This window comes from Arvicola amphibius, chromosome 13, assembly GCF_903992535.2.
Source record: "Arvicola amphibius chromosome 13, mArvAmp1.2, whole genome shotgun sequence".
NCBI lineage: Eukaryota > Metazoa > Chordata > Mammalia > Rodentia > Cricetidae > Arvicola > Arvicola amphibius.
The window spans coordinates 65,275,904-65,287,188 of record NC_052059.1 but is presented as its reverse complement, the minus strand read 5'-3'; the positions used below and the strand labels follow the sequence as shown (position 1 = coordinate 65,287,188).

At 45.8% G+C, this 11,285-nt stretch overlaps 1 long non-coding RNA gene and 1 pseudogene across 1 annotated transcript; one reads left to right on the top strand and one right to left on the bottom strand.

Moving 5' to 3' along the window:
* Positions 1-1,375: 1,375 nt before the first annotated feature.
* LOC119800455 lies at positions 1,376-3,575 on the bottom strand. Its single transcript, XR_005283023.1, has 2 exons — positions 3,416-3,575; positions 1,376-2,652 (listed from the first exon to the last, which is right to left on the bottom strand). It is a non-coding gene; the product is annotated as an uncharacterized LOC119800455 (long non-coding RNA).
* Positions 3,576-8,509: 4,934 nt separating this feature from the next.
* Positions 8,510-8,957, top strand: LOC119800448 (annotated as a pseudogene).
* The last annotated feature ends 2,328 nt before the right edge of the window (positions 8,958-11,285 follow it).

The window sequence follows — 11,285 nt, the reverse complement described above, 5'->3', positions numbered from 1 at the left end:
GGAGGAAGAATGCTCCCTATCTCCGGTGTGATAGTTTCACAGTCTATGTACGTCAAAATTCCCCAACTGAGTATCTTAAATACGTGAGGTTTACATCAATTATAACTTAACCATTTGATAGGGGTGGGGACTAAAGGAAGAAGACTAGCTTTAACAAGGGCATCAGGAAAAGAAAACAGAACACCTTTTTCGGGGTGTTCGAAGACCCCAGCAGTTCTGGCTCAAGGTCAAAGGGAAGGTCCCTCTCTGACCCTCCTTGCCTGCAGCCCGAACTCAGTTCACTCACTATCTCCTGCTTTCCTGTCCTGCCTGTGAGCCCTCCTCTGGGCCAGTCCCTAGAACCAGGCTGGCCCAATGCTCCAGGTACTCCGCAGCTTCCCACTGGATTGTGGGGTGGGGGAGTGAAGGCAGGAAAGGTAGAAAGGTTTGTCAAGACACACAGCTCAGCCTTGCAGGAGATGGAGTCAAACACAGCACCCTTTTCCCTCTGCAATGATTTGGGCTGGTGCGGTAATGGTGGCAGTATGCTGGGAATGACTAGAAAATGATTGGATTTCCTGTACTAAAAGGAAAGGGACAAATATTAGTTGTGCTTCCTTCCTTCTTTCATGTTGTCTGGAGTGCAGCTGCGATGCCCGGAGTTGTGAACAGGAGAGACAGGAGACACAAGATCAAGAGGAATGGCCACCCGCCCTCAAACTGCTGCCCTGAGAGGGAAGTAACCCCTCTGCAGCAGCCACTCTACTTACCTGTCCCCCACCGCAAGGAAAGTCTGGATGCTGTCATCAGAGCAACGGGGACAAGGACTCAGGAACTAGGCAGACAAAAACGTCTGCAAGGTGACGGAAGGCGTGTGCAATGGAAGCCGAAGGAGGCAGGAGAGGAGAAGCCACTGAAGGCAGCTGAGGCCATGACAAACAGGAATACATTCACGAGAAACTGAGAAAGGGTCACTGGAACGCGGGGAGAACCATCAGCAAGGAAGGCTGGGGTCTGGATGCTTCAAATCCTTCCAAATTTGGACTGCACAATAGGAGCCAGGACTCACTCCTGGGGCTGCAGATCCACACCCAGGGACAGAGACAGGTGGTTGACGTCACTTGTACCCAGGCCCTCTGCATCCGGAGGGACCACCTTTTCCCATTCTACAAATAGACAGCCCCCGAAGTCAATGTGTAGCCAGGGTGGGAGTTTCCGGGAGCGTTGCCTTTTGACAGAGATAGTAGGTAGTAGGGTGGGGTACACACGCAGCACAGGACAAGCCTGCTCTTAGAGTAATCTGTAACCCCACCCTGCAGTGTAGACTGTAAACTGTCAGGTGGGCGTCTCAGCTAGGGTTTCTATTGCTGTGAAGAGACATCGCAGCCACAGCAACTCTTACAAAAGAAAACATTTAATTGGTGCTCGCTTACACTACAGAGATTTAGTCATTACCACCATGGCAAGAATCATGGCGGCGTGCAGGCAGACATGGCAATGGAGAGGTAGCTGAGAGTTCTACATTTTGATCCACAGGTAGCAGAAGTGAACTGTTACCACACTGGGTAGAACTTGAGCTTTTAAGACCTCAAAGCCCACCCCCACAGTGACACACCTCCTACTCCAACAATGCCACACCTACTCCAACAGGGCCACACCTAATCCAACAAGGCCACGCCTACTTCAACAGGGCCACAACTCCTAACAGTGCCGCTACACACACAAGTTTATGGGGGCCATTCCTATTCAAAACACCACAGTGGGTTCTAGAAGTAAGGATTAGAATAAATCTAATGGTGGGCTTTTGTGAGCTTTTATCAGCCTTTCTTTCTGGTTTTTGTTGTTTTGGTTAATTGGTTGGTTTGGTTAATTGGTTGGTTGGTTGTTTTTTTGAGACAGGGTTTCTCTGTTTAACAGCCCTGGCTGTCCTTGAACTCAGAAATCTGCCTGCCTCTCTCTCCCAAGTGCTAGGATGTTCCACCACCATCCAGCAGTTATCAGTCTTTCTCGGGTTTCCAGAAACCAGCTTGTTCCACTGACACCATCTGACATTTCTGACTTTGTAGACATCACCCTTTGTTCTCATTTGGCTTACAAGTGAGAAAGTTGAGGCTCAGAGAGGTTAAGGAACTGGCCCTGGTCACACAGCTATCAAGCATGGAAGCAGAATCAGTCTTGGGTCTTCACCCTAGAGTCCAACACGAGAGGGAGTTGGTTGATGGAGAGGCTCGTGGATTTCTCCAGGCCCGTTTTCCCACATCGGCCTAGTTCATAAATCCACAGGTTGTGTTATTCTTCCGAAAGCAGCTTCTGGAAGTACAGTAATACCATTTTCCCTTACGCTCAATGCATGTTCCTGGCAAGGCGGGGAAGGAAGAGGCAGCCACGTCAGTCCACAGGAAACTAGCCACTCAAGGCTGCTTCTGACAGGGAACTCTGAAATTCATGGATGCTGTCAGCATCACTGTCACCATAATGATTAATAAGCATTGAGCTGCTTTATTAATGGAGTGATGAATCCTCACACCATTCTTGACATGGATGCTGTTACTGTCCATATGGCCTACAGAGCTTAAATGACCTGCTACAGCACATGCAGCAAAGGCAATGGCTTTACACACAGGTCTTGATGTGGTAGGAGGCTGCTTGTTCATTTCCCAGCCACCCAATCTCCTGAAATAACAATACAGAAACTGTATTAATTAAATCGCTGCTTGGCCAATCACTATAGCATATTCCTAGCAAGCTCTTATATATTAAATTAAACCATTTCTATTATTTTATATTTTACCATGAGGCTTGTATCTTTCCCCTCTGGCAGCTACGTGGTGTCCCCTGGTCTCTGCCTACTGTCTCTCCATATTTCTCTTCCAGGCTGGCTATATTCTGTTAAGCCATTGGCCGAAAGCAGTTTTTTAATTAACCAATAAAAGCAACACATAGAAGGACTTCCCACACCATTTCCCCTTTTCTGTTTAGATAAAAAGGAAGGTTTTAACTTTAGTATATAGTAAAATTACACATAACAAAACAGATATAAAATAAAAATTACAGCTACAATATTTATATCTACCTTATCTTTTATCATAACTAAGGAAAACTATAATTATAACTATCTATTCTTCAACTGCATCCAAGACCCAAGAAGGACATAATATTACCTAAGTTAGCAGGAAGTGCATTGGAAGCAACTTCCAAAACTCTAGAATTGACAGACATCTCACTGCCTGGACAATCACCCAAGGTTCTTCTGTAATGTTGCACGCACCCATCTTTAGCCTACTGGCCCATAGTATTCTGCAGACTTTTCCATGAAGCAGGAAATTTCAAAGACAGTTCCACCTATATTGGCAGTCTGTCAGTCACTTTCTTCTGTGTCCTGCAGAATGTCTTGCAGACTCTTTCATGAAGCAGGAACCCCTGAGGATCATCTCACCTTTAGGCAAGTTCAGCAGTCATCCCTCCGTGGATCCCGCACATCCAGCTCACACAGCATAACATCAAGCAGTCCAGGCAAGAGCAGTTTCTTGCCCAAATGGCTAGTAAACTCCATAAGGAGCCTCTTCAGTGCCCATCTTGAAGTTATTGGTGCTGCCAGGAGCAAATTGTCTCATGTCATGAAAAGTCCTAAGTTATTAAAACATTTTAAATGCCATATCGCTAGGTCTTTGAAAGGTTTAAAGATTATCTATTTAACTTAAATATATCACTATATATCTAGAAAACCTAACTCACCTTACTACAAGCTTTGACTATTATAGATGACCCTCTATTAACCTATATTTCTTAATTTTACATTACATTTTTAAATGAGCTGAACAAACACAATACCTTAATCAAGATAAGAAATATATATGCACAGTATAACAAGATTGACCTTAAATTTGTATGAATAAACCAAGATCCATACCAATGCAAAGTATCCATCTCTATAGCATATCCCTCTTTAAATGTAAAGAAACATTAGTAAACAATCATTTAGGGAATTTGGGCATAGTTCTTTCCAAACTGCTTCCTGCTTTTTGTTGGGTGAAGTTATTTTGGGGGGTGCTTACAGCAACCTTTCAGGGTGTCTTGGTCCATCAAATCACATTAGTCTGGAAGGATTCCACAGGTTCTTACCCTCTGTGGAAACAAAAGAAGAACCTCTTTTCCAAAGCAACATATCCATAGACTCAAACTTTGAAGTCAAGAAAACATATATGTTGATTTAGCTTAGCAGTACCCAGAATCAAATGTCTCTATGCGGTTAAAAAATCAAAGAAAACACAATAATATACATAATCCAGACTCTCTGTGTATATTCCATTTTTACATAGCTTATTTTTCTTTATTCCTATTACTTTTTCTGCAAGTTTAACTTTCTATACTCTTCTTCTCTCTCCCAAGCCTATGTACATTTATCTCACACTGAGACCATTTAGAGGTCTTTTTTAAAAATCTGAATATGTCTTTATTGTATATCTGTTATTATTATTATTATTATTATTATTATTATTATTATTATTTGCTTAGTGGATGTGGCTAGGGCCAACAAGGCTGCTTTGCCTTTTGGCTCTACCCAGTCCAACACGGCAGAGGTCCATTCATTGCCTCTGAGAGCCATTTTCCCCATCCCAGATCTAGGGTCAGGTGGCAGCAGGTCTGTGTTGCCATTAAGCAAGTTGTAGCACTCTATTCACAAACTCCACTTAAATGCTCCATAGCTGGACCTCCCCAAAGAGTAAGAGTTCATGCTGGCAGCATGGCCCAAGAAGTTGCCGTTTCAAAACCGTGAGAGGTTTTTGTTGTTATTGTTGTTGTTACCACTGAATCAGAAAGATCTCTCCTAAAGGAGCCATGGTGTTAAGCCATGCTTAACTCTGTTCTTTTGTGTCTAGAATTCCTTTCCAAGCTTTCTCAGGTTTAACATGGATACAGTCGACCACGTTGGCATGCCACCTTGAGGCAAACAACAAAGCCTTGATGCTGCTGAGGTGGGGCAGGAGATGAGCTTCCACAGTGGAGCCTACTGTGGTCTGAGACACTGTCTCTGGCACAGCCAGCCCATCGGTAACCACACAGTGGCCCCATGGGGACTAGGGTTTCACACCCAGCATCACATCACCGCTACAGCCACGCTGTTCAGCTCCCCTTCCATACCTGTGATAAAGTGTACCCTCCCACGATGCCGAGCAGTTAACCAAGACTGACAAATTTCAATTCAATAAATCAGGGGAAAATATCTTATGAAGTCCAGTAAGATTATGAAGAAGCTATGAAAAACACAAAAGCCACTTCACTGTGATTAACAAAGTGTTGGCACACTATGAAATCAACCAAATTCCTCCAAATTCTTTCTTCCAAAGGATGGCTTACCTCTCCATGGCAGCCAACTTCATGGGTCACCCTCTCTCCCCCTCCTCCTCTCCTCTGACCATGACAAACTTTGTAGTGAAGGCCTGAGGTAAATCCCTGCCAAAATGCTCCCATATTCTCAGTCTCTAATTTCTAAAATCCATACAACATTCAGGGGTAATATTGCCTCAGAAGAACAGAGGACTCGCCAATATTAGACCTGAGTCTTCCCTTCTTAAAAATATATATCCACAAGGCATTGTGGTACCTTGTAAGCCTTTTTAATAAATTTAATTCAGTTGACTTTGGTCAAGGTACTTCAGAGTCAGCGGCCAAAGTATGCATTCTTCAGCCTCTGGCCTCTCATAATAATAAATAGGCCAGTTGAATTCTCCTGTTGGCTGCCTCCCTGGGTTATTTGTGTGCCTCATGATTCTAAGAACTAGAAAGTATATACTTAATAGTATTTTCATAAACTCAATAGCTTGCGCCTCCTCTCCACACTCCAGAGACATTTCTATCATGCCTAGACCCCTCAGAAAGCGCCTGCCAGTCGGGGATCATGAAGGGGCTGACTAGCCATGCCTTCGTGGGAGCTGCTCCTCCTTCCTGCCCTGGCTACAGAGAAGCCAGTGACCCTCAGACTTCTTGGACCTTGGGGTCTTGTTCAGCATCTCAGTCACTGAAACTGGCTAAACACACCCTGCCTCATCTGCCTGTAACTAGATCAGTCCCAGGGTCTTTCGACTGTAATAAGGGACACTAAAGCCACTTTCATTGGTATCATCAACCTGTTCTCAAACCCTGCCCAGCATGGATGGCTGCTTCTCCCAAAACAGCAAGTATCTGCAGGTCTAACTCGGGGTCCATTCATGCCCACCATGCTCACACCAAAATCTGGCTGTCCTGTTCAGTCATCTCCCACACCCTCTCGGCCAGCCTCGATTCCTAAAAAATCGCTAGACACTGAGAAGTGCCTACACTCCTAAGCCTCCCTTCCCTCAACCTCAGACCCAAAGTATCACCACTGACTGGAGGGAATAGACCAACTAAAACCCGAGGAGAGCTGTGGCTCTCTGGTTGTCGGCATGCATGATGGGGAGGGAGAAAGGGCCCGAAGTACAGAGAACCCACCCCTGAGCTGCTCTAGCCCGTGACTGCAGCCCAACCACCAAGCCTGTTGAGTCCTGTGCCTTTGCCACCAGCTACAGGCCTCGCCCAGCAATATAGGCTTGGACTAAAAGCCCACTCATGGATGATTGAAAACAGATCTTAGGAAGATGAATCTTAGGCTCTGAAGACCAGCGGTAACCACTCTAACAGCCCTCTGCTGCTGCAACACACGCCAATTTCATCTTCCTAAGTGCTAACTAATAGCATTTAAACTCCCCTGTCTGGAAACCAGGGAACTCAGAATAGCCCCACCAGCCAATTACTCACAGGAGAATGCTCAGCCTCACGTAATCCCGGATATTAACAATGAAATGCCCATTTCACCTTTCAAGATGACAAATCCATCTTTGTGTATAACTAAAGGACACCGCATACAGATGGTTAGTGACACACACAAGCCAGAAGTGACTGTGTGTGTCCTCAGTCCTAATGCTCTGAAGACTGAGACGGAAGGTGGCTGAGTCTCCGTGTTGGATATTAACTGGGCTTGTATTGGGGAGACGTAGAAACAGCACAAAACAAAAGAAATGTATACAGCCTTAGCCACACCAAACAAAGGTTTATTTGTTTGTTTGTTTTAAGTTCTGGGGGTTTGGGAGATAGCTCAGCAGGAAAGAGAGGCCCTGTGCAAGCGTGATCCCCAGAACCCACGTAAATGCCAGGTGTGATCCAGCTCTTTACAGCAGCAACAGGCTCCCTAGAGCAAGATGGCCAGCTAGACTAGCCAATTGGCAAGCCCTGATTTCAAGTGGGAGACCTATGTCTGTGTATAAGGTGGAAAACAATCAACTTCTACATATATGTACACCCATATACACATGGGAGCATGCATATATGCATGCACACACAACATACATTCCCCCAAAAAAGTTCTAGGGTTAACAAAATGGTTTGACAGGTAAAGTTGTTTGTTGCCAAACTTGACCACCTGAATTGGAACCCCTGGTCCCATATGACAGAAGGAGAGAACCAACCCCTACAGACCATCCTCTGACCCCCCCAAATGCATAGCATAGTACACACCTGCCATCAACCCACACAGATTAAATAAATAAATACAATTATTAAAAATTTTAAGTGCTAAACTTCAGTATGAAGAATAAAACCTGTGGATATCCATCACATCAAATGATTACAATATCAAAAAAAATAACCAACACCATGGGTGTCATGTGACAGAGATTGACTAACTAGACTGGCATCTTCCTTATCTTGAGTGGCAGGCAATCAAAATAATATTGTAGAGTTACTTAATGACAGAGAACATATTGCTTATAATACAGTATTAGATGAAAACGCTAGTTTAAAAATAGGTTAATCTCACTTTTAAAGGGATATGTGCATGTGCACATAAATGTGTGTAAGAAAGCATCTATACATTTCAAATAGATGTTTCAGAAGGCAATGACTATCACCCAGTTAATAGAGGGCATAGAAGTGTGTGTGTGTGTGTGTGTGTGTGTGTGTGTGTGACATGATCTCATGTAATCTAGGCCTCAGACTTACTATGTAACTGAGGCTGGCTTTGAACTCCTGATTCTCTTGCTTCTGCCTCCCACCTGTTGGTGCTACAGATGGGTGCCACCCCACCCAGCTTAATTTTATTTTATGTGGAGTCTTCTCTTTATTTTTAACCTTTCCCACTTTGTGCAATCATTTCTGATCAGAATCATACACTCTTCTTTTCTAGTGCCCTTCCCAGTTAGCCCTACCTATCTGGGGTTCTTACCAGTCTTCATTTCACAAGGAATGGAGGAAGGCTGGAGTGTTAGACATACCCAGAACATTTCAAGCTAGTAGAGATGAAAACAAGTCTGAATGGGGTGGGAATGTCCCAAGAGTACAAAGCTACAATGTGTCGCTGGTCTAACCTGGGAGCTGTACCTTCTGTGGCCCTCAATAATGCCTGACCTTTATCTGCCAGAGGACCCTGCCAGTGATGGCCACATTTACTCTCCCCCTTGAAAGTGCAGTAATGGAAAAGCAGAGGTCGCAGCAGCACAACGTGGACAAGACAGCTATGGGGAAAACCGCGCTGCAGCTCAAAGCCACGCTGGAGGATGTCACCAGCCTCTGGCCAGTGGGTGAGGACTTCCGGTGGTATCTGAAGATGAAACGTGGCACCTGTGGCGAGATTTCAGAGAAGTGGCAATACATCGACTGAGGACAGTGTGGCATAGAAAGGAGGCTGTGGCAGTGCCTCCAGGGTCCAGAAGTGCAAACTGTGTGCACGGGAAAACTCCATTGAAATTTTGAGCAGCACCATCAAGTCTTACAATGCTGAAGAGAATGAGAAGTTCAAGACAACTGACTTCCAGCCCCAGGCCGGGTTTGCTGCTGAAGGTGTGGACTCAGGGACAGTCTTCAGAGACAACAATCTGCAAGAAAAGGACTGGACAGACTATGAGGAGAAGGCTCAGGGATCTGTGGGCATCTTCAAGGTCACCCATCGGTTTGTGAAGTGCTGAGCTGTGTTCCTACAAACCTGCCTGGGAGAACTGAGAGGAGAAAAGGGCCCTGAGCAGCAAATCCCACGGAGGCTTCTCATTGCGATCTTCTAGCACCTGTACAAATCTGCACAGTCTGCATGCCGGGGCTTTTTTTTTTTTTTTTTGGTTTTTTTTTTTTTTTTTCAAGACAGGGTTTCCCTGTAGTTTCTAGAGCCTGTCCTGGATCTAGCTCTTGGAGACCAGGCTGGCCTCGAACTCAGAGATCCGCCTGCCTCTGCCTCCAGAGTGCTGGGATTAAAGGTGTGCGCCACCGCCACCTGGCTTGCATGCTGGGGTTTGTCATGGTTCTGAGTCCCACCAATAAAGCCCCACTGTGAAGGGAATGTGTGCAGTACTCCCTCCGCAAAGAATGGACTCTGGAGGTCTCTGCTTTCTCATGCCTACTCTGCACCTCATCCAGTTTGGAAAATACACAGGAGCACACAGCCTATAAAGGCTCTCCAGCTCTTGGGAAATAGGCAGGTCCACCTACAAGATCAAAGGCTTGAAGGCCAAGTGGCACCAAGGGCAGAGAAGCCTATGGAGTGACGCTGTGAGCCCAGCAGCTCCAAACAAAAACATGCCCTGATCACCATGGCTCTCCAGTAAACCCAGGCATCTGTTAGCTGCTCGCTTCACTCCAGACCTCACTCCCGGCACGTATCCTTCCACTCCACATTCCTGGCTGATGGCTAGCCTCTTCATTTGCTGTGATAGAGCACTTCCTGTCAGAGTCAACATGGAAGCTCTTCCTCCTGTGGAATCAGCCTCTGTGACCCCTGAAGCACTGCTCACTGGTTCTGGCTTAGCCCTGTGGCCCATATCTGTACACTCTGCTTCCAGACAACTCTTTGTAGTGAAGACAACATCATGGCCTGCTGAGTCTCCTGGAACCAAAGATTCCCCGGGGGCACAGCAGAGCTGGGCAGTGTAGTACTAGGCCAGGAGGATACTGTGCCTTCATACTTGGGAACCCACCATTTGGAAAACCTGCTACACAGACTATATTTCTCCAATATTCTACTGGAGCAAAAACAAAGATTTTATTGAGAGAGAGAGAGAGAGAGAGAGAGAGAGAGAGAGAGAGAGAGAGAGAGAGCAGTACATGGCTGTTTCTAAACCAATGAAGGCAATTCCGCTGGAACTGATCATCTCAGAAGCAGGCGAGTATAGAGGCCTGCAATATTTGTGCTTAGCAGCACAGCCAGACTTTCAGCCACCGGGTTCGAGGTCACCTCACCTTTTGAAAGTCATGGATTGTAGCATCAATCCAAGGAGAAAGCATATATTCAACCAAGCAAGCGATGGCCTTCCAGAGAAAGAAAATGATGTTTCAACACGGTCAAAATTCCTTGCAAGGCAATAGTGCTGGACAGAAGTGAGACCCTGCAACTCTTCCCTAAGGAGTGAGACTCCTGTCAAAAACAGCCACGTGGAAAGTGACCACTAGGACCCAAGTTGCGGGTCATACATATACAAACAAAATCATAGCTCACAACCATGCAAGATTTGCAAAGTTCTACAAAATGGGACGTCTTGGTGGTATAAAAACTGAATTTCAGTATTTAAACCGAATGAGTTGTCAAGGCAAAAGCACCCTTGAAATTTGACCTCTGCTGGCCCGGTGTTTCACGGCATGTGCCCCACCCCACCCCCACCGTGAGAACAGTGCTGGGCATGGAGGGAATCCCTCAGACCACACCAGTCAGCCGCATGGCCCCACAGGTCAACTCGGTTCCAGCAGAGAAGACTATTCTCTACAGAGATGGGCACAGTTTACCTTTGACAAGAGCAGGACTAATTTGGAGACATCCTCCCTCTCTGGGCACTGCTGTGTCTCCTTTCACACAGGTGCCACAGACAGGTCTGGATCAGAAACATTGGGACATATGAGCCAGATACTGAGAGCCACCAGATCTGGGCAGGACAAATACACCCATTGTGTTGCAGTCTTGTAAGCCCCATAGTATGGCACCCGGCCCACTGAAGCGAGCCTTGAAAATTAATCCTCAGTATGATAAACAAGATGTAACTAAGAATACTGTTTAGGGGAGGGGTCAGGGCTGGGATGTAGTGTAGTTGGCATAATCCTTGCCCCATGTGCACAAAGTCCTAGATTCAATCTGAATAGAGCAAATACAGTGGTTTAGACCTGTAATCCCAATATAAATTCATCCTTGGCTACTGCAGTAGTTTGAATGCATTTGACGCTCGTAATCTCATAGGGAGTGGCACTCTTAGGAGGCATGGCCTTGTTGGAGGAAGTGTGGTCTTGTTAGAGGAGGCTTTAATCCAGACTTTGAGGCT